This window comes from Mus caroli, unplaced genomic scaffold, assembly GCF_978045245.1.
Source record: "Mus caroli unplaced genomic scaffold, Mus_caroli_1 scaffold_22, whole genome shotgun sequence".
Lineage (NCBI taxonomy): Eukaryota > Metazoa > Chordata > Mammalia > Rodentia > Muridae > Mus > Mus caroli.
Window position 1 is genome coordinate 1,187,593 of NW_028227277.1, and position 24,471 is coordinate 1,212,063.

The window sequence follows — 24,471 nt, forward strand, 5'->3', positions numbered from 1 at the left end:
GTGTAGAGAAAGGCCATTGATTTGTTTGAGTTAATTTCATATCCAGCTACTTCACCGAAGCTATTTATCAGGCTTAGGAGTTCTCTGGTGGAATTTTTAGGGTCACTTATATATACTATCATATCATCTGCAAAGAGTGATATTTTGACTTCATCTTTTCCAATTTGTATCCCTTTGATCTCCTTTTGTTGTCGAATTGCTCCGGCTAGGACTTCAAGTACAATGTGGAATAGGTATGGAGAAAGTGGACAGCCTTGTCTAGTCCCTGATTTTAGAGGGATTGCTTCAAGCTTCTCACCATTTACTTTGATGTCGGCTACTGGTTTGCTGTAGATTGCTTTTATCATGTTTAGGTATGGGCCTTGAATTCCTGATCTTTCCAAGACTTTTATCATGAATGGGTGTTGGATCTTGTCAAATGCTTTTTCCGCATCTAACGAGATGACCATGTGGTTTTTGTCTTTGAGTTTGTTTATATACTGGATTACGTTGATGGATTTCCGTATATTGAACCATCCCTGCATCCCTGGGATGAAACCTACTTGGTCAGGATGGATGATTGTTTTGATATGTTCTTGGATTCGGTTAGCAAGAACTTTATTGAGGATTTTTGCATCAATATTCATAAGGGATATTGGTCTGAAGTTTTCTATCTTTGTTGGGTCTTTTTGTGGTTTAGGTATCAGAGTAATTGTGGCTTCATAGAATGAGTTGGGTAGAGTACCTTCTGTTTCTATTTTGTGGAATAGTTTGTGAAGAACTGGGATTAGATCTTCTTTGAAGGTCTGATAGAACTCTGCACTAAACCCATCTGGTCCTGGGCTTTTTTTAGTTGGGAGACTATTAATGACTGCTTCTATTTCTTTGGGGGATATAGGGCTGTTTAGATCATTAACCTGATCTTGATTCAACTTTGGTACCTGGTATCTGTCTAGGAACTTCTCCATTTCATCCAGGTTCTCCAGTTTTGTTGAGTATAGCCTTTGGTAGAAGGATCTGATGGTGTTTTGGAGGTCTTCAGGATCTGTTGTTATGTCTCCTTTTTCATTTCTGATTTTGTTAATTAGGATGCTTTCCCTGTGCCCTCTAGTGAGTCTGGCTAAGGGTTTATCTATCTTGTTGATTTTCTCAAAGAACCAGCTCCTTGATTGGTTGATTCTTTGAATAGTTTTTCTTGTTTCCACTTGGTTGATTTCACCCCTGAGTTTGATTATTTCCTGCGGTCTACTCCTCTTGGGTGAATTTGCTTCCTTTTGTTCTAGTGCTTTTAGGTGTGTTGTCAAGCTGCTAATGTGTGCTCTCTCTAGTTTCCTTTTGGAGGCACTCAGAGCTATGAGTTTTCCTCTTAGAAATGCTTTCATTGCGTCCCATAAGTTTGGGTATGTTGTGGCTTCATTTTCATTGAACTCTAAAAAGTCCTTAATTTCTTTCTTTATTCCTTCCTTGACCAAGGTATCATTGAGAAGAGTGTTGTTCAGTTTCCACGTGAAGGTTGGCTTTCTATTATTTATTTTGTTATTGAAGATCAGCCTTAGTCCATGGTGATCTGATAGGATGCATGGGACAATTTCAATATTTTTATATCTGTTGAGGCCTGCTTTGTGACCAATTATGTGGTCAATTTTGGAGAAGGTACCATGAGGTGCTGAGAAGAAGGTATATCCTTTTGTTTTAGGATAGAATGTTCTGTAGATATCTGCCAGATCCATTTGATTCATAATTTCTCTTAGTTTCACTGTGTCCCTGTTTAGTTTCTGTTTCCATGATCTGTCCATTGGTGAAAGTGGTGTGTTGAAGTCTCCCACTATTATTGTATGAGGTGCAATGTGTGCTTTGAGCTTTACTAAAGTTTCTTTAATGAATGTGGCTGCCTTTGTATTTGGAGCATAGATATTCAGGATTGATAGTTCCTCTTGGAGGATTTTACCTTTGATGAGTATGAAGTGTCCCTCCCTGTCTTTTTTAATGACTTTGGGTTGGAAGTCAATCTTATCAGATATTAGAATGGCTACTCCAGCTTGTTTCTTCATGCCATTTGCTTGGAAAATTGTTTTCCAGCCTTTCATTCTGAGGTAGTGTCTATCCTTTTCTCTGAGATGAGTTTCCTGTAAGCAGCAAAATGTTGGGTCTTGTTTGTGTAGCCAGTTTGTTAGTCTATGTCTTTTTATCGGGGAGTTGAGTCCATTGATATTAAGAGATATTAAGGAAAAGTAATTGTTGTTTCCTGTTATTTTTGTTGTTAAAGTTGGCATTTTGTTCTTGTGGCTGTCTTCTTTTAGGTTTGTTGAGGGATTACCTTCTTGTTGTTTCTAGGGCGTGGTTCCAGTCCTTGTATTGGTTTTTTTCTGTTATTATCCTTTGAAGGGCTGGATTCGTGGAGAGATAATGTGTGAATTTGGTTTTGTCGTGGAATACTTTGGTTTCTCCATCTATGTTAATTGAGAGTTTGGCTGGGTATAGTAGCCTGGGCTGGAATTTGTGTTCTTTTAGTGTCTGTATAACATCCGTCCAGGATCTTCTGGCTTTCATAGTCTCTGGTGAAAAATCTGGTGTAATTCTGATAGGCTTGCCTTTATATGTTACTTGGCCTTTTTCTCTTACTGCTTTTAGTATTCTATCTTTATTTAGAGCATTTGTTGCTCTGATTATTATGTGTCGGGAGGTATTTCTTTTCTGGTCCAGTCTATTTGGAGTTCTGTAGGCTTCTTGTATGTTCATGGGCATCTCTTTCTTTAGATTTGGGAAGTTTTCTTCTATAATTTTGTTGAAGATGTTTGCTGGTCCTTTGAGTTGAAAATCTTCATTCTCATCCACTCCTATTATCCGTAGGTTTGGTCTTCTCATTGTGTCCTGTATTTCTTGGATGTTTTGAGTTAGGATCTTTTTGTATTTTACATTTTCCTTGATTGTTGTGCCGATGTTCTCTATGGAATCTTCTGCACCTGAGATTCTCTCTTCCATCTCTTGTATTCTGTTGCTGATGCTCGTATCTATGGTTCCAGATTTTTTTCCTAGGGTTTCTATCTCCAGTGTTGCCTCATTTTGGGTTTTCTTTATTGTGTCTACTTCCCTTTTTAGGTCTAGTATGGTTTTGTTCATTTCCATCATCTGTTTGGATGTGTTTTCCTGTTTTTCTGTAAGGACTTCTACCTGTTTGATTATGTTATCCTGTTTTTCTTTAAGGATTTGTAACTCTTTAGCAGTGTTCTCCTGCAATTCTTTAAGGGATTTTTGTGCTTCCTCTTTATTGTCTTCTGCCTGTTTAGCAGTGTTCTCCTGCATTTCTTTAAGTGTGTTATTAAAGTCCTTCTTGAAGTCCTCTATCATCATCAGGAGATATGCTTTTAAATCCGTGTCTAGCTTTTCCAGTGTGTTGGGGTGCCCTGGACTGGGCGAAGTGGGGGTGCTGGGTTCTGATGATGGTGAGTGGTCTTGGTTTCTGTTAGTAAGATTATTACATTTACCTTTCGCCATCTGGTAATCTCTGGGGTTAGTTGTTATCATTGTCACTGTTTAAAGATTGGAGCAGAAGCTGTGTTCCACTCACCAGCAGTCTCTAAATCCTGCGGCGGGGGTCGTGGGTAGCTGACGGTACCCCGGTGCTGGTCCAGCCGGAAGAGGCCTGTGGTCCTACTCAGGCCGTTTTTCTGCTTCCCTAACTAATGCAGTCTCTGGTCCCGCGCGCGCAATTGGATTGGAGCAGAAGATGTGTTCCACTCTCCAGAAGTCTTAAGATCCTGTGGTGGGTGTTGTGGGTAGCTGGTGAGTGTCAGCAGACCCTGCGCCCCAGCTGCCCCAGTGCTTTTCTGACTGGAAGAGGGTTGTGGCCCTATGTAGGCCGGATTTTTTTTTTTTTGTATTTTAATGTTCTTCTTAGTTTTTTCTTTTTGTTGTTCTTCTTCTAGAATTTTATTTTTATATGAGGGTTTTAATTTTGGTGTTTCAAAGTTTTAGGGTTGCCAGGCAATGGTGGCCCATGCCTTTAACATAGCACTTGTGAAAAAGTTGTAGGGGATTTTTGAGTTCAAGGCCAACATTGTCTACAGAGTGAGATCCAGGACAGCCAGAGATGCACAGAGAACCACAGTCTCCAAAACTAAACAAAACTAAACTAAACAAAACAAAACAAAGAAGGAAGGAAGGAAGGAAGGAAGGAAGGAAGGAAGGAAGGAAGAAAGGAAGGAAGGAAGGAAGAAAAAAAGAAGGAAGAAGGAAGGAATAAAATAAAAAATGTAAAGTGTTTTAAAGACATTTTTTTACTTCCTTTGTATTTTTTATTTATTTTTATTTTATTTTATTTTTAGAATTTTAGTGTTTTCTGTAATGGTTTGTAGGGTTTTATATATGTTCTGGTTTTTTGTTGTTGTTGTTGTTGTTGTTTTTGGTTTTTTGTTTTGTTTTGTTTTGTTTGTTTGTTTATTTTTTTTTTCCGTTTTTCAGACTTCCAGTGTCCTTTTCCTATTTTTTTCTTTTTTTTTAAGCATTATAGTGTGCTTTAGAGTTGTGGGGTTTTATTTAGGTTTAGATTTTTTTTTAATTATTATTATTTTAATGTTTTTCATCGTTTTTAATTTTTTAATTTATTTGTGTGTGTGTGTGTATGGGTTCTTGAATATTTATTTAAAAAATTAGGGTTTTAACTTTGGTATTTTATAGTTTTAGGGTTGCCAGGCAATGGTGTTCCATGCCTTCAAACCTAGCACTTGGGATGATCATACCCAGTCTCCCAAAATTGAAAAAAGAAAAAAGAAAAAAGAAACAAAGTGAGAAAGTGAGAGAGAGAGAGAGAGAGAGAGAGAGAGAGGGGGGGGGGCAGGGAGGGAGGGAGGGAGGGAGAGAGGGAGGGAGGGAGAGAGAGAGAGAGGAAGGAAGGAAGGAAGAATGAATAAAATAAAGAATGTATAGAGTTTTAGGGACAATTTTGGCTTCCTTGGCAATTTTTTTTCTCTTAATTTTAGCGTTTATTTTTTTTAATGCTTTGTAGGGATTTTTATATGTGTTCTATTTATTTTTTTAGACTACCAGTATCTATTTTGTGCTTTTTCTAGTTTTTTAAAGAATCCTAGTGTGCTTTTTAGAGTTTTAGGGTTTTATTTAGGTCCAAGTCTTTATTTTTTTTAATTATTATTTTAATATTGTTCTGAGGTTTTTAATTTTTAAATTTATTTGTGTGTGTGTGTTCTTAAATAATCATTTTAAAAATTAGGGTTTTAATTTTGGTGTTTCATAATTTTAGGTTTCCCAGGCAATGATGGCCCATGTCTTTAAACCCAGCACTTAGGATGAACAGGTAGGTGATTTCTGAGTTTAAGGCCAGCCAGGTCTACAGAGTGAGTTCCAGGACATCCAGAGACAAAAAGAGAATTACAGTCTAAAAAAAACTCAAACACTCAAAAAAAAAAAAAAAAAAGGCCAGGCAAGGTAGTGCTACCCTTTAATCCCAAAACAAAAAAACAAATAACAACAACAACCCAAACAAATAAAAAATGAAACAACATCAACAACAACAACAACAACAAAAAACCCAAACAAACAGAAAAAAAAAAAAGAAAATAATTTTAATGACATTTTTGATATTGTGTATTTTTTTTTAATTTTAGGTTTTTTCTTTTCTTTTTCTTTTTTTTTCTTTTTCTTTTTCAGGGATTGTAGTGTTTTTAGTAGCGTGTTTTTAAAATTTGTTTGTTATTTCCTTTCAAGCTTCTAGTATTTTTTGTTTTTTGTTTATATATATTTAGTGTGTGTGTGAGTGTGTGTGTGTGTGTGTGTGTGTGTTTGTGTGTGTGTGTTTGTGTGTGTGTGTGTGTGTGTGTGTGTGTGTGTGTGTGTGTTTGTAGCAGTGGTGGCCCATGACTTAAATCCCAGCAACTGGGAGAAACAGTTAGAAGGATTTTTGAGCTTGGTCTACAGAGGGAGTTCTTGATCAGCCAGAGAAACCCAGTCTCTAAAAACTCAAACAACTAAAATCAAGAAACAAGGTCATGTACTCTTTCCAATAGTATTTAATAAAGTGAATAGAACAGCAATGGCATGTGCTGTAAGATCAAGGATTGACAAATGGGACCTCATGAAACTGAAAAGCTTCTGCAAGGCAAAAGACACTGTCAATAAGACATAAAGGTCACCAACAGATTGGGAAAGGATCTTTACCTATCTTAAATCAGATAGGGGACTATTATCCAATATATATAAAGAACTCAAGAGGGTGGACTCCAGAAAATCAAAGGACCACATTAAAAAATGGGGCTCAGAGCTAAACAAAGAATTCTCACCTGAGGAACACCGAATGGCTGAGAAACACCTATGTTGAATAGAATTGTAGTTTTTTTTTTTTTAAAGGAATTTATTATGAATCTTGCCTAGAGAGCAAGGCAAAAAAAAATAATAAAAGTGATTCAAATAGAGAAATTTGAAGTCACATAATTTTAGTAATAAATAGCATAACCTGACACGAAAAACCCCTAGAGACCTTCTAGAAAGCTCTTAGATCAGATGTATAAATTCAACAAAATAATAGAATAGTCAGGATATAAGAACTAGTGGACAGCATCATTGGTTGAATTGGAGAAAGACTGAAGGAGGCTGATGTCACAGGCCCCTCCCATGACATGCATTTCCTGCCCTGGGCCTGAGTGACTGAAAAGTCTTGGCCCCCTGGCCCCACCCCCTGCAGCTCACTTCTTGACCCTGGACCTCGCCTCTCTGGCCTCCATCAGAGGCTTCGTCATTGACTTCAGGGCCCTGGGACTCCCTCTGCACCTGCTTGTCATATTTAAATAAAATATATCCCATGAGTTCCTGAACAGAAGGGATTTTTATTTTTTTATTTTATTTTTATGAGAGCCCATTGGGTCAAAGGGGTACATTTTATGACCTCGATCATCACTTTATGAGTCTTCAAATACTATAGCACATTGTTTCACAAAATGGTTTTATAATTTTTGGGGTCTTTTTAGGGTTCTTGAGGTTTTGTTGAATTTTAGGGCAATTTTTAGGGGTTGTACCTCTACCTCCCAAAGTACTGGAACTATTCACATCAACATTTCTGGTTTTTTAGACTTAAGGTTTTTTCGTGTCTTTTTAGGGTTCTACAGATTTTTTATTATTATTTTAGGTTGTTTAATGCTTTTTAAAAAACATACCTAAACCACATGATCATCTCGTTAGATGCTGAGAAAGCATTTGACAAAATCCAACACCCATTTATGATAAAAGCTGTTTATCAGGTTTAGTTTCTCTCTGGTGGAATTTTTTTTGCTTCCTTTTGTTTCTTCTTAGATTAGCAGATTAAGATTGTGAAAATGGCTCTTTTGGAAGATCAGAGGTCTTTTGTATTTAAAGAACCCATATAATGGCAGAATCTCTCTGTCCCTGTCTCTGTATCTGTCCCTGTCTCTCTGTCTAAGCCTCTGTCTCTGTCTCTCTGTCTCTCTGTGTCTCTCTGTGTCTCTCTCTCTGTCTCTCTGTCTCTCTGTCTATCTCTGTCTTTCTCTCTGTCTCTTTCTCTGTCTCTCAATCTCTCTGTCTCTCAATCACTCTGTCTCTCTGTCTCTCTCTGCCACTCTCTGCCTCTCTCGGTCTCTGTCTGTCTCTGTCTCTGTCTCTGTCTCTGTCTCTGTCTCTCTCTCTCTCTCTCTCTCTTTCTCTCAGGCTGCCTAAGATTCAATAGTTCTCTATTGCTTAAGTTCTGTGCTCCCTGCCATGATGATTGACCAAAGTTCTGACGCTGTATCCTATCGTCCAAATAAATGCTTTATTTTCTAATAATAGCCTTAACCATGGTGTCACTTCACTGCAATAGAACAGTGACTAAGACAGGGTCAAGCCAATAAACAGTGTTTCCTGTTATCACTTCAAGTTCCTATTTTTGGCTTCCTAGGAGATAGTCTGTAACCTGTAAGCAACTAACCCTTTTATTCCCAAGTTATTATTGATTGTAGTATTATTTATGGTGAGAAAGAAGCAAACTAGAACAATTACCTGTCATATAGGTACATGAGTATATCTTACCTTTAAATTAAAATGAAACGTCTATACATTATTGTGTGTGGTTATAGGATAAGTGACAGTGATACTATTGGACATTTTGCTTCTGTAAGAATCTGTCCCACTTACTGTTTCTATTGTTGTAAGGATACACCAGGTTCATAGAGGAAACTACATAGAAAAGGTTTTATATAGTTTATACTTCCACATTGCTGTTTATCACCAAAGAAGTTGGGACAGAACCTGAAAGAACACAGAATCATGGAGCCAGGAGCTCATGCATAGGCTATGGAGTGGTGATGCTTATTGACTTGCTCCTTAAATCTTGCTTTCGTAAAGAGGACAGGACTACCAATACAAGGATTTCACCATGCACAATGGACTGGGCAGTCTCCCACCAATTAAGTAAATGCTTGGGAGTTAGATCATATGGAGGAATTTTCTCAACTGAGGCTCCTCGTCTTTAAAGAATTTAGATCTTGTCAAGTTGCTATGAAACCAGTGTGGCAGTCTGAATGTAGTTGGCCTATGAGGAGGTGTGGACTTGATGGAGTAGGTGTGTCCTTGATGGAGGAAGCTTATCATTCTGGGTCTTTAAAGCTCTGTCCAGTGTGGAAGAGACTTTCCTCCTTCCTGCATGCAAAACAAAACTTTTCTCCTGGCTGCAATTGCATCAAGATGCATAACTCTCAGATTACACTCCACCACCATGCCTGACAAGACACAACCCTGTTTCCTGCCTTGATGATGGTGGATTGAACCTCTGAACATGTAATGAAATGTTGAAAAGCCCTCATGAAATGTTGTCCCTTATGAGAGGTCTTGGTCATGGTGGCTTTTCAAATGAATGAAACCCTATCTAAGACAACCAGCTAGTACAGAAACTCTCCCAGATATCAAAATTAATCAACAATAGAGAGTATTTTCAAGTCATGCAGCATATAAACTTATTCAAGAGAGAAAAACAGCAATGAATGAGTACATGATAAGCCTCCCTCAAAGAGTCACTCTTAGAGTGCAGATGTGGCCAAGGCAGACACCCATGAAGCTCAGGGGCTCCTCAGGAGAAGTGACCTACCAAGTGGGCAACCTCAAAGCATTTGAAACCCATGACAAACAGCATAGGAAAGATGTCAGCACAAATGCATTCGATACACCTTCTATGTTTTCTGAGAAGGAGGACACAGACAAGTAAAAGACTGGAATTTCAAGGGCATAGACAGGTTGAAGTAGCACACAGATATGTAGATAGTCATAAGTTTGGTGGAGAGCCAGGTGGAACAGACCAGTGTGGGAGATTTTGATGGTCATCTGGGTCATTCATCACAGATATCCAAAAGATCACAGGATTCATCAGAGGCAAAGAGTGCTCAGAGAAGGAACACAGGATCTATTCAACACCTGAAATTACCTAACAGCATACTCATTTTATTTTCTGAATTACTTATTTGAACTGATCATAAAAAAAAAATCATGGTGTTTATGATGTTTTAGGGAGACTCATATATATATACTCTTAGATTTGGATTCACTATTTATTCTGGTAAAATGTACTCTAAGAAACACACACACACACACACACACACACACACACACACACACACACACACCACATCCTTCTGTAATGACTGGCTGGCTATTTGTTAAGAAACAAAAGAAGCCAATGTGGATATGGCACAAGTTTGACTATGTAAATGAACTTTCTATTCTTGGTGAGTCTCCTGCTTCATTTTGTGAGAATTCCTTCATTGAATTTATTTATCCCTCAGTGTCCTCTCCTCCTTTGTGTGTCCATTGTTCTTTTTAAAGGTCACTATCAATTTGATCTTTCTTACCTTCATCGTGGTTTCTTTTCTGCATGTAAATAATGTATTTCTTAAAATAGATATATTTATGGGATTTGAGAGATGACTCTAAATCCAGAAGACTAGATTTGGTTTCTTGAATTCATATCCAAGGCTCAAAATCACCATTAATGGCAGCTCCAGGGGACCCAACAACTCATATCTCTGTGGTCACCTGCACTCACAAGCACATGTCCTACCCTCACACATATAAGAAAAGATAAATATATTAAAAAGAGAGACAAGTTTCACTAGACTTCATTATTCAAATGAAACCTGATACTCTCTAATTGCTGAATCTGTTTGGATCATTTTTATGGGTTACTCCTTATGTTCCAAGGCCAAATTCGTTTTATGTGTCACACTTTCACCAACTTTGTTCTTCCTCAGACATCATACCAGATATTCTACTGATGTTATATCCTTCACCCCTACTTAATAAACATCTTTCTTTTGCTGTGATCCCTGCTCCACCACATCCCATCTCCAATTCCAGTCCTCCATACAGAGCAGAGATACTAAGTCCTATTAATTTTACCATGTGTGATATCAGATATATGTACTGTTCTTCCACCATAGCCCATCTCTTCCACCAAAGTCTTCACTCACAGCATGTCATATCACACGTTTTAAATTTTAGAGCAAAACAAATTTTATTGGCAATCATACTGGGTTTGTCAAAGACACTTAAGTAGACAACACAGGAAAACAAACATTTTTTTTCCTATTCTACAAGTTTATGGGCCTGAACTTTTGTGATTTTTTCACCTTAAGGAGTCTTTGACACCAGATTATAGACATAGATCTGGAGATCACCATGAAACTTGATAAAGTACACAGAAGGATTGGCAAGAATTTGGTAAACAACCTTTCCAAGATTTTTGGAACCATCCTCTCTGGTGTATTGCACCCAGTTTCCTATTAAGAAGTCACTGTTATCATGTGATGTCACCTCAGCATGAGGAGTCTCTGGAATGATGTCAAGGTTACCTTCATCATAGTCATCCAGGAGCTGATAAATGTAGAGGACCGGATCCTTCTTGTAGCTAATGTAAAACCAGTCCTTCATGACTGGCACCTGGGCTAGCACCATCCCATTCCAGTTTTCCTCAGAGCCATGCTTTCCCTCAAATTTGTTTTGCACTGCTCTGCCAACCAGGCTTCTGGTGAGGTGGGCATCCCTTATCTGAGGAAATACTACATTGTGAGGCAAGACCTTAAGATTTAAAATCCTCTCATCACTGTGGAGCTCCTGTCCATAGACACTGTCAGTACCGTCATACTTCAGCAAATAAAGAGAAGGGTTTGTTGGAAGTTGATCTAGAACTATGGCCTTCCAATGGCTGAAAGGTTCATTACCTTCCTTCCAACTGTGAGAAATTCTGCAGCCCACAATAATTCTCAGGGCCTGGGATGAAGGCATCCTCCTCCTCTTCTTTTTGAGGGATGTCATGCTCAGCCTCTTCAGAGGTATTGTCTTCTAAATGGTTGTAGAACTGGTGTAGTAGGCCACAGCAACCCTGGTCCACTGTCTTGTGACTATCATTCTTTGTTCAATCATCATACTTGGCCATTATCTGGGTTTTAAGATCTTGCCTGTTTAAACCAGAAACAATGCTGTTGCCTCTGTCATAAATATGAGATCTTAAAGGGCAATGGGTTTGGGGTGCGAGAGAATGCTGGACCAATGCTCTTCTTTAAGAGAACTTCTGGGTAGGTGAAGAAGGCTATGCTAGTCAGGTGTGTACTTCTAAAGTCAATTTTATCAAAATAAGAAGTTCATAAGCCATTATGGTGCATGCATTTATTCCCAGCCCTCAGGAGGCAGGGTCTGGCATTTTTCTGAGTTAGAGGCCAACCTGGTCTACAAAGTTAGATCCAGGGCAGCCAGTGATATACAGAGTGTTCTTGTTTCAAAAAGAACAAAAACCACAAAACAAACAAACAAACAAACAAACAAAACAAAGAACAAAATAACAAAGAACGAACAAAGAAAACAAACGAATAAAAAGAGAATTTAATAGGAGATGGTCGTGACCTAAGTCTTTAATCCCAGATTTCAAGGGGCAGTGGGAGGCTGACCTTTGTGACATCAAGGCTAGCCTGGTCTGACAGCCATAGCTAAACACAGAGAAACTCAAAATAAAATTAAACAAACAAATAAACCAACAAACAAGGGATTCAAGGAAATTAACATAGGGAAATTAACAAGTAATTCTCTAGAGCTCAGAATAACATACTCAGATAAAAATTTCTTCAGCCCTGAGCTAATTTTCCTCTGCTGGGGAAACTTTCCTTAAATGGGTAGGTCAGTGTGGAAGTTGGTATGTCTGTTTCCCTCAAGGATGAAGCAGAATAGAATTAAAAAATGAGCCAGAGTTGTCACCATAACTCTCGTGTATTTGCATGTTCTGAGCTAGGTGGCTACTTTCACAAATTTCTACCTAGGGACAGAGCACACAACTGGACTTCTATATTGTGTCTCCAGACCCAGTCCCAGGCATATTATTGAAGCCATTGCATCTCCGACTTCAACAAGATCTCAACAAGTCCATGCCATATCAGCCATTTAGAAGTAATATCTTCTAAAATGCACATGGACAAAGGGGAGTTTTGACATATTAGTGGAATTCTGAAGGAGATATTGTTAGCAAGGTTAATAAACTCAGGAGATCAAATAACCTAAACCATCCACCCTCCTAGATCCCAAACATGGGAGAAATTAGAATGTACAGTTACTCACTGTAGGAGGGGAAACATATAGCCTTAAGGAGCCATGAGAGTCCAAGATACTCCATAAATATACATACCCCAAACAAATGTCCTAGTTTTCAAGATTCTGTCTCCTGAACCAGGCCAGGAACCAAAAGCCTCTGGAACAACTTTATGGGTCAGGAGCTGACCTGGCATTCACACACCACTGTGAAGATATTGAACCCAGCTTCAAGGAATTCTAGTGTCTCCAAGTGGAATAGATGTGCAAACTCTGACCAGTGCTCTGTGACATCACCGTATCTCAGCTTACATCATAGAACCTCTATCAGGCTGGTTCCGTCTGGAGTTACACTCAGAAACATTGAGCATCTAGAATTTATATTTTCATATGTCCTCCTAGAAATCCAAAATAAATCCCTACAAAAATGGCCTGATTACCTGATTCACATTCTGCCCAAGTAGATTCACTCTTGTATCATTTTTATTTTGTATTTGTTTGTTTGTTTTTTGTTTGTTTGTTTATTCGGGTTTTTTTGGGGGGGTTGTTTTTATTTTCCTTCTGTGAAAGTCTTCAGTGTCTGACACACCAGCATTCTTGGTGGTTATTTTCCCTGTAACAATCTTCCCCTTGGTTATCTTTAAGCTGTTCTTGGAATCAGAAATGTTGCCAGACTCTTGAGGCAACACACTAGATAGCACACTATTCATTTTATCAAAACCCACAGTTAGAGGAAGAAATTTTTTTATTCAAAGAAAGCTGGAATTTGACAGGATTGAATACCTTGTATTGAAGCCAATGGCAATCATGAATTATGGATTCTTTGCAAAGTGCAAGGAAATCATAGTCCTTGGGCCTGCTTACAAATTTGAGATAAACTTAAAACAACATGATATCTAACAGTAACATTTTAAAGTTCTTTAAAATTTACCACCATTTGTGGTTACAAGGAATTTCATAGATTGAATGCAGTAAAACAGGATGAAATAGATAATGTAATTTTACTTTTGAAATATGGGTTGACAGAATACTGGACACAGGTAAGTATGGAATTTACTTACAAATTAGAGGGCACTTTAATTGTTCATGCCACATAGATCTTCAGTTCTTCAAAAAAATCTTTTTCAGTCTCCTCCACTGTCCCCACCACACTGTTCATCCTCTTCATAGTGGATGACACTAACTAATTAGTTAGACACTTCCAGCTCAGCCATCAACAAAAGATCATTCCTTACAGATGTGGCCACATGTCAGTGTGATGGGAGGCAGTCTTCATCTGAGGTACTATCTTCCCAGTTTGATTTTCGTTCCAATAATAATCTAAGAAGGACCACTAAACATCCATATTAACAATGTTGATTGTTATACTGTGTGAAATAGAGAAGCTATGGAGGAAATATAGATGTCAACCACACGATGAATTTCTTAAAATGAGAGAGTGAGTGTGTGAGAGAGAGAGAAAGAGAGAGACAGAGACAGAGACAGAGACAGAGACAGACAGAGAGACAGAGAGACAGAGATAGACAGAGAGAGAGAGAGAGACCGAGAGACAGAGAGACAGAGACAGAGAGACAGAGAGACAGAGAGACAGAGAGTGACAGAGGTATTTCTCATCTAAGTTTACTAGTGAAGGGTTTTGTTTTCAGAAAGAATAGATGGGAATGGGAATTATGTTAGGTGAGACAAGCCAAACTCAAAATGACAATTGTCAAATTATAATTTTAATAAGGCACATTAAATAAAAGGAGATATTTTGAAAGAGTATGGCCAGCAGCAGGGGGGGGGGGCTGAGCAGGTAGAAATGGAGAATAGTGGGGAGGATGAAGATGGTTAAAGGACAGTATAAACCTGTGAAAAGAGTCACAACAAAGTCCAGTGACTTGTACACTTAAAGCACATTGGTATTAAGTAGCAGATTCTAAATGATGGTTTGATTAAATTGGGAATTTTAGCTTCAAGATACTATAAAATTTATTTTTATGTTTCTACTCTCATGTGGATATTGCATTTTGGGCTAGATATGGTTGACAGGATATGGCAAGGTGTTTACATCTTTGTATAACATTATTCACCCTAAACACATGTCACTCACTGGGCTGCCATGCTTTCATAGGGAAGGAAGTAGCTAGAGATTTTAAGTGTACATGAGGTAGAAAGAAAAATGCCCCCACATGACTATAGATTTTCCTTATTCACCTTCATATGTTGTTTGAATGTGTTTCTTCAAATGTAATTTTCTGTAGACTAATACTCAGGTTTTAATATATTAGGAAAAATTGGACTCGGTCAGGAGGGATAGGACCTACAAATAAAAATCAATGAATAATGCTGTCATAGAAAAGGTTTAATTATGACAGGGAGTTTGGTTCCCTCTTTTGTCTTTCTAGCCCATTGGATCCCTTCTGTGATTTCAACATCTCACTAGAATTTCTTTATCTACTGAGAGTGTCTTCTTCTTGAATTTCCTGACTCCTGAAAAGAAGTCTTGCAAAATAGGCTTTATTATATACTAGAAATCAGTGTCATACTTTTTGTCAATACAACTTGTATGATTATGTCTCAGAATCATGATCAACTGAATCATAGGGGAAAATAATTAGGCTATTTGTGCTGACTAAAGATGAGATGAGTTCAGTGTTATCATGTGTTCTCTTCATGAAAGAAAGCTGCATAGTGGGTGAGAATAGATCAGAGAGGTACAGCCCAGAAGGGACTCAGCCATCTGCTGTTGACCTTGGAGATATAAAGGGACACTACATAAGGGATCCCTAGGAAGTGTGCCAGCCACTGCTTTTAGCTAGTGGAACCATTTTTAGAATCACCATTTTCTAGAATTTAAGAGATAACTGGATTAGTTTTTTTTTTTTTTTTTTTTTTGGTTTTTCGAGACAGGGTTTCTCTGTGTAGCCCTGGCTGTCCTGGCACTCACTTTGTAGACCAGGCTGGCCTCGAACTCAGAAATCCACCTGCCTCTGCCTCCCGAATGCTGGGATTAAAGGCGTGCGCCACCACGCCCGGCTTGGATTATTTTAATTTACTAAGTAAGGCCATTTGATACATCAGTAATCATCAACAAGCTGTACAGGTGTGGAAAGAAGTTTGGGGACTCAGAAGAAGCCTGTTCTTGAAAAACCCTCTGCATTCAAGTGTGGGAGATATATGCCCAGCAACACTAGATAAACAATATACATTGGTAATGGTACCCCCATCGTGTCCAGACTAATGGTTTTCAAACCATGGGTTGAGACTCCTCTCAGTGCTCAAACAACGCTGATACAAGTGTCCCATATCATATATCTTGTTTATAAGATATATACATTACAATCAATGACTATAACAAAATTATAGTTTGAATTTGCAATGAGATAACATTATGATTTGGGAGCTGTGTTTTAAAGGGCCACAATATTGGGAAAATTGAGTACCACTAGTCCTGACTCTTCAAAAGCATATGATTCAGGATCATCTGGAGGAATAATCCCTTTTACTCAATCTGATAATCCCAGAATACCTCACACATAATTGTTAAACAGCTGCCTTACAATAGTCTATAAGCAGGGCATGCTCTCATCTTAGGTTTCTTGTAATTTATTTTATTATTATTATTTTTTTTTTTAGAATTTTAGAGGGTTTTTTTTTTTTTTTAGAACTTTAGCATTCTCTTTAGGGTTTCAGGTTTTTATTTAGGGCTTTAAAGTTTTGTTGGTATGTTTTACATCGTTTAAGGGTTTTTTTGGATTTCAGTGTTTTGATGGGTTTTTAGCTTTTTCTTTTTAAAGGATTTTAGGTTTTTTATGGTTTTAGTGTTTTTTGTGTCTTTTTAGTGTTCTTCAGTTTTTCAGAATTATAGGAATTTTCTTAGTGATTTAGGATTTTTTTGAAGTTTTTTTTAAAAAGAAATTTCATGGTGTTTTCTTGTTTGTATAAGTTTTTAAAAGAATTTTATGGTGTTTTTAAATTTTGGGGATTTTTTTTTTTTGGAGCCTTAGGGTTTTTTCTTATAGTTTTACATTTTTTTTTAGGGTTCTTGAGGTTTTGTAGAATTTTAGGTTTTTTTAGGTTTTTAGAATGTTTTAGGATTTCTTAAGAGTTCTTGTTTTGTTTTGTTTTGTTTTTATGTTTTATATGTTTTTTTTGGTTGTATTTTGTTTGTTTGTTGATTTTTCTTTTTTTTTAAGGCGCTAAGTTATTTGAGGGATTTTTGGTTTTTGTTTTAGGGTCTTTGTAGGGTTCTTGGGTTTATTTTGGTATTACATGTATATATTTATTTTCAATTTAGGATTCTTTTTAGAATTTCAGTTTTTATATTTAGGTTATTAGAATTTTATACGTTTTTTAAAGTGTGTTTCAGAGATTTGGGGAGATTCAGAGTTCTGATGTATTTTAAATACTTTTAATATATTTTAGGAGGATTTTTTAAGGATTTTAGGGTTTTTTGGGGGGTCTTTTTATCATTCTTGAGTTTTAAAAAAGAATTTTGGATTTTTGGTGATTTTTTTTAAAGCTTCATTTTTGTTTTTGTTTTTGTCTTTGTTTTTGTTTTTAATTTTATGGTTTTTAGGGATTTTTCAGGTTTTTTAAAAAAGATTTAAATTTTTTTTTTGGTTTAATTCTTTAATTTTTTTTTAGGGTTTCAGGTTTTTTTTTTTTTTGATTTTTTAATAATTTTAGGGTTTGGGGAGGTTATGGTCTTTTTTTTTTTTAAAGTTATTTTTAGGGCTTCTTTTTAGGCTTTTATAATTTTTTTCACGGTTTAAATTTTAGTTTTTTTCTGATTTTAGGGATTTTTATGTGTATTTTAAAAATGATTTTAATTTTTAATTTTTTAGCTTTATAAGGATTTAGGAATTTTTTTAGGATTTTCATAAAAATCTTTAGGGTTATTTTGGGGTTTTGGGGGTCTTATGTATTTTTGAAGGTTGTTTTTCGATTTCTAGAGTTTTTTTTTTTTTTTTTTAGAAGTTTAAAGTTGCTCTGCTCTGTTTGTTTGTTTGTTTGTTTGTTTGTTTGTTTTATTGTGTTTCACGGATTATTTTACAGCCTTAGGGTGTTAGGTTTTATATTGTTATTTAAGATTTTTGGGTGTCTGTCTGTGTGTGTTTGTTAGGGTTTTTTTTTTTTTTTTTTTGAATTTTAGGGATTTTTGGGGGGGTTAGGTTTTTCTGAATTAAAGAATTTTTTTTAGAATCAGTGTCTTTTAGCATTATAGGTATTTAGGTTTCTTTTTTTAAGATTTCAAGATTTGGGGGGGAAATTCAGGGTTTTTGAAAAATTTTTTAAGGAATTTTTTTAGGTTTCTAGAATTTTTTTTAGAAATTTAGGGTTTTTCAGGGTTGTAATTGTGTGTTTTTAATTTGTGTTTCTCTTGTTTTTGTCGTTTGTTTCATTTTAGGGATTAGGGTTTCCTGGTTTATTATAGGGTTTAATGTACATTGTAATGTTTTTTATATATATATATATATATGTTTATTTAAAGGTTATAGATTATTATTTTTGAGTATTGGTTTTGCGTTTCTGGTTCCGAAGATTTTATTTTATCTTATTTTATTTATTTATTTATTTATTTATGTATTTTTTTTTCAGAAATGTAGGGTTTTTTTTTTTTTTAGGGATTAGGGTTTACTTGTTTATTTTAGGGTTTTAGGTTCATTGTAATGTTTATATATGTATATATATAACATAAATATATGTTTATTTGAAGGTTATAGTGTTTTGTTTTGAGTATTGTTTTTGGGTTTTTGGGTCCTAAGTTTTTATTTTATTTTTTTTTATTTTTTTTTTAGAAATTTAGGGCATTTTTTTTTTTTTTTAGTGTTTTAAAATCTCCTGCAAGTTTTTGGTTTTTTTTGTTTTGTTTTTTTGTTTGTTTGTTTGTTTGTTTGTTTTTTAGGATTTTTTTTTTAGGACTTTAAAAAAAATTAGGGTTTTTTAATATATTTGATTTTTTAAAAAAGACTTTAGGGTTATTTTTAGGGTTTTACGGATTTTTTAGAGTTTCAGGATTTTTTCTTCTAGAGTTTTAGGGTGTTTTTAGATTTTTGAAAGTTTACAAAAAAAGAATTTAGGGTTTTTTGGCTTCTTATAGGGTATTTCTTTGTTCTTTGTTAAATTCCCCCTCGAAACCTTCCTATTCCCCGGGATGTATGCTTGAAAACCAGACACATCAGCCTAATAAATGGAGACTTAATAGGACCCTCTGCTTGGTTTCTAGCTTTTCTTCCCCTTCCAATTCCATTTCCTCCCAGGTTTACAGTACCACTCGCACCCATGAATAACTGAAACCTATGGGACTGGATAAGGGGCACCCAATGTGAGGGCGAGTTTTGGATCTTATTTCCTTCCAGTGCAGGTTCCAGAGAAGTTTGTCCTGACCCCAAGAATTTAGAAGTAGTGAAGGACCCCTTCCACTGCTCATAGAAGAGAGAAAATTCCTTGATGAGTTGATTCATCTCCGCTCCAGGAACTGGGAAACAAACTATCAAAGAAAGCAGCCTTTATAATTTGCTTAAAGACAGCTCTCATGGAAAGAGGAGTTAGAGTTAAAAAGTAAGATTTGATAAACTTTTATTTTGTTTTCATAGACCAGGCATGTCCATGTTTTTTTTTTTTTTTTATAGTTGGAGCAGAGATACATTGTAAGAAATGGAGAAGAGTAGGTAGAGGACTAAATGAAATTTTGGCAAAGCAGGGCCCTGATGCGATGCTGTCCCTGAGAATTTATTTACTTATTGGAGTTTATTCCGTGATTTGGTATAAAATGCAGCTGATGATCCAGAGAAACAGCACCTTTTGTCAGTTGCAGAATATTGCCTCTATCCCTTGTCTCCGGAAGCTTTAGAGGGCTCCCTCCCTACTACAAAGCCTCCAAAAGCTGCAGACAGGTCTGAAGTCCCACAGGCTGCTCTTTATCCACATGTCCAGGTAACCATTTTGTCTGAGCAGCCTGCCCTGGGCAATCCACCACTGATCAATCCAGTCTTTAAGAAATATTTGGCTTAAAGCCCTTTAATTTCATAGGACTCAGACACTTTAGAGAAAGAGGTAGTTCGCCCAGTAAACCTGAGCTGCTGTCTTGCTTCAGACCCTCCCTGCAGTGCCCCTCCCTATCTGCTGCCTATTAGTGCTTCTGCACCATGGTGTCAGGTTTACAGGTTTCTATTCTCATTGCTGCTAAGGATAAGCTGGTGTCTCAGGTAGCAGGATTACAAGAAGTACTAAAGCTACAGCAGCAGTATGCTCGCCTTTCTAAAGAGCTAGCTTCACTCTAAAATTGCTTACAACAGACTATCCTGGTTCCTCCTCCAGCCGCAGTCTCAGGAGGCATAAAAAAGAAAGCTCAGTGAGCCATAAAAAACAAAACATTGGCTTTCCTTGTAATCACTCTCTCCAAGAGAACTGCTAGCTGTGACCTGCCCACTTCTATGGCGGAGGAGCAGCCCCCAGCCACCAGTGCCAAATCTCCTTCTGCAGAAATAGGACCTTTAGAAGTGCCCCATGCCGATTTCTCTGTAGACACTAACAGCGAGGGTGGAGAAGATTATGAGAGTGATAATGAAGTAGAAATCAAGAAGAAGAATTAACTGTCCCTATTCAAAAGACAGAGTTCCGTAGGCTAAGTTTTAAAGACTTAAAAGAGCATAACTCTGCGGTTAGAACTTATGGTCCATCTGCCTTTTATATGCTTTTGAAAGACCCACAACGTGAGGACTCCCTCACGTTCTGACTCAGGAGAGGCGACACCCCAAAATCACCCACAAGAAACGGTCTTGCTGCAACTGCAAGAGGATTTTTATTCGAGAGCGTTCTCGGGCCCATGGTCATACACCACGCAGGGGTAGAGGACCATGGCACCCTGAGTAGCTGTATAAGGGGGTATTTAAAGGAAGAAACCACAATTCATGGAGGTGGGGAGGGCGTTGTTGGAAAATACCAAAAATACCAGTTAAGAGTCACAAGGAAGTATAAAGTCACAAGTGTCAGGTTATCTCTCAGGACAGTTTCTAAGAGCCCCTAACAATCTAAGAGCCCCTAAAGATAGCACATTTGCATTGCAGGTTCCAGTAATGGTCAGGGTGCCATTCTTTGAATTGAACCCAGGAAGCGGGTAGGTGGAGGAATGTCGCTATCTGTTTTATGACCAGTACCTGGAGCACTAAGCCACAAAGGCTACACTCCCAAGCCTGGGCCCAAAAGCCTCGAATTTTGTTTTTACTTTGCTATACTTTTTTAATACTTCTTCACTTTCACTCCTAGAAGCCCTCCCAGTAGTGTTTGGATCAAAGAGATTTAAACTGTGTTAACTCGAGGATAGTTTTTCTCATGGAGGGTTGATTTCCTCAATAGGTGCCAGACCATTGCAGTAGCTAATCAGAAAAACCCTCCAGTGCCTGGACTGACTGGACCTTGGAAAAGCTTTCTGGTCAAGAAAAATATTTAGCTAAGGCCAGTCAGAAATTGCCCAGTGGGTCTCTTGGCTTAAACTGCTAACACAACATTGGGAACTTGGCATGCTATTCATATGAAAGGTTCCATTATTTCCCCTTTAACTAAAATCATTCAAGGAACCCAAGAAGACTTTAGTGAATGTGTTAGTCATTTGCTTGAGGCTGCAAAAAGGACCTTAGGTCATGAGGATGTGAAAGAACCTAGTGGGGAAACCCCCACTCCACTCCCGATTCAGCGTGCACCTAAGAATCACGAATAGAACACAACGACTTGATGTAACAACAAGAGGTATTTTAATGGCGGAGCTCTGGGTCAAAACGCATCTCACACAGGAGACAGTGGATTAGACCACGAGGCTTGGAAGCTAGGGGTTTTTATAGAAAAAGAGTGAGGCTGGGGGAGGAATTGGCACGGTTTCACATGATTGGTCCATTTAAACATTAGCAGCCTGAGGTCAGAAGGGTGGGAGATAGGGAGGCAATGGGCCTGCCCGGGCATGTCCTGGTCTGTTCTGCTGTGTTCTCAGCCCCAGGTTTCAAAGCTCACAAACAACTCTTTGGGTTATTTGACATACATTACATAAATCACAGGTCTCAAGTTTTATTTCCTTTCATTCCCCTCTTCTTCTATTTAGACTAATTCTAATCATAGAATTTTAGAGATTAGTGTCCCCTAACTCTTCATTTACCTGAACTATATGTTGATATTGTTTCTGAAGAAACATGAGTTTTACTGTATCAATTCTACTCTGGATGAAAGCCATTCCTCTATTTATTATACAGGGGCCGAAAACTAAAGCTAAGCATATCATAAGGATTGGTCTAGCTACAGCGGAAATCAAAGAAGTTATCCAAGATGGTCATAATTCAAACCACGTCTCAAACCACCCACTTTGAGCATTCCATTCCCGTTTCCTTCACTCTAATCTTTCAGTTTCTGCATAGAGTCTCTAACTCTTCCTGTATGATCTGCATAGAAGCAACACTCTTCTTTAAGGGCGGCACACAGTCCTCCTTCTTTTAGGAACAACAAATCAAGGCCTCTCCTGTTCTACAAAACTACCTCAGACAGGGAGGTCAAAGATTTTTCTAAAGCATCAATGGACTTTTCTATTGCCATTAGGTCTTCATTGACAGCATCCCTCAAAGACTGAATTCCCTGTATTCCTTCTATCAAAGTTGACACTTCTGTCCCCACTCCTACTGCCATACCTATTCCCATGAATGCAGCCAGGGTTAAAGTAATTGGTTCTCTTTTCGACCACCGGCCAGCATAGCTTTCTTCTAAACTGGATGCAGGGTGATAATATATGCGGGGTAACAGCTAGATCATGACACAAAAATCATGAGTTGAATTAAAAACCTTAGTTGATACACAGGGAGTAAGTCCTGTATTGCAAGCCCACCATCTAACCGGGGAAGATACAAGATAGTAATTACTTTCCATTCTGGACACAGACTGAATTTGTCTGCATAGGTGTTTGTGAGTGGAAGGTGGGGTGCCTATACAGAGACCTGGACTCCTCACAGATACATCAGTCAGGGTCAGTTTTTGTCCTGTTCCCCAAGAGCAGGAAGTATGGCTGCTGATTCTGTTGAAATCTCCATTGAAGGCAATTTCTTCATAATAAGGCAGACCCGAGGACAGGCATAGCCAGCAGTCCTCAGTAGCCCTTGGATCAGTTCTATTAAGGGCATAAACAGCTCCTCTCACTAGGTTAAACATCCTCTGTCTTGTTGAAGGAATCTCAGGGGTAATAGTTAGAGGTACCTGAGGAGTGGGAGGTTGGGTGATAGCAGCCATACTAAGGTGGTCTGCAATCAATGGAGTACGCTGAGTAATAGTATGGGTGCAGGGTGTGGACTTGGTTGGGGGGCCTAAAGGATTGTAGGGGGTCTCTATTTTTAATCTGATAGTGAACAATAATCCCTCATCATATCTTTCCTTGTAAATCCTAAGACCACAGGTATACCCTTTTGTCCATCCCAGAGCTCTTTTCCCTGGTTCAGTAAAGGTGACAAGGCGCGGATGGCACCAGTCAGTACACTCGTCTAGGTCAAATCCTCCAGGTACATAAGACGCTAGGGAATAGTTGGCTGTTACTCTAATATAGTCTCAGCTTGAGGAGGGCTTCCAGTGGGCTGTACCTGAAATGTCCCAACCCCAGCTCTTGCAAAAGAAGTCAGCCTTACCTCCACATGTTGGATTAAGGGATTGACTTTGGTGGGGCCCTGGACAGACAAAGAAGGGATGGGTTCGAAGCATACTTCTATCCCTTTGGTTAGAGCAACCACCCCATGGGTCTCTCGAATGTTTTTCTATGTACGGACGGGGTGTTAAAGGTGCCCTCTGAATGTCAGAGTACCCCTCCAAGTCCCATCCAGTAGGGGCTCCTATAGGCAACTTACAGATGTCAGGGAAAAGATCAGGCCACCAAGTCCACAGAGGGTGTACCTTGGCGATTGTCCATACAGCCCTACCCCCCTCATTGAGTACCTCCCACATTTGTTGAACAGGACTGTGGGGGTTGAAGTCCTTTGGGATCGCTCCTATGAAGCAGGCACAACTTAAAAGGGTTAGTAGTCTTCTCCAAAGTCCACTCATCATGGCTGACTCCACGGGGTGCTCTCTTGACGTGGGATGCATGGACCCAAGTGGGGATTCCTTCCAATTTGATCACGGTGGGCGTTGTCAGTAGCACCAAGTAGGGTCCCTTCCACCTCGGTTCTAGGTTTCCCGCTTGGTGTCTCCTCACTAGGACTGCATTTCCTACTTCAAACTGGTGTGGCACCTGTGTGTCACCAGCAACATAGGTTTCTTTTAGCTGTTCCCAGACCTCTTTTCTTACAATTTTGAGAGCTTTTAATCGAGCCAAAATACTAGAAGAAGGAGAGAAAGACACATCCGGGTGATTCCTATCCCCTACAGTCATAAAAATTGGTGGGGACGCCCCATACATTAACTTAAATGGAGTTAGGTCAAGGGGTCCAGGTGTATTCCGAAACCTGAACAAGGCATAAGGGAAAACGGCTGTCCAATCACTTCCGCTGGATTCTAAGGCTATTTTATTCAGAGTCTTCTTTAGCATTCTGTTCATCCTCTCAACCTGTCCTGAACTCTGGAGTCTGTATGCACAATGTATTTTCCAATTTGTCCCCAGTTGCCTGGCCAATCCCTGACTTACCTGGGAGATGAAGGCAGGTCCATTGTCTGACCCCATTACCTTAGGTATCCCAAAGCGGGGAAGGTTTTCTTCATGTATCTTCTTGACCACTACATTAGCCATTTCTTTCTTGGTGGGGAACGCTTCGACTCATCCCGAGAAGGTGTCTATAAAAACTAGGAGATATTTATTTCCATACCTAGTTGGTTTCACCTCAGTGAAGTCAGTTTCCCAGTAGGCTCCAGGCCTGTCTACTCGCAGTTGTTTTCCTTCCTGGAGCTTACTAGACTCAGCATTGGTAAGTGCACAAGCAAAGAAGT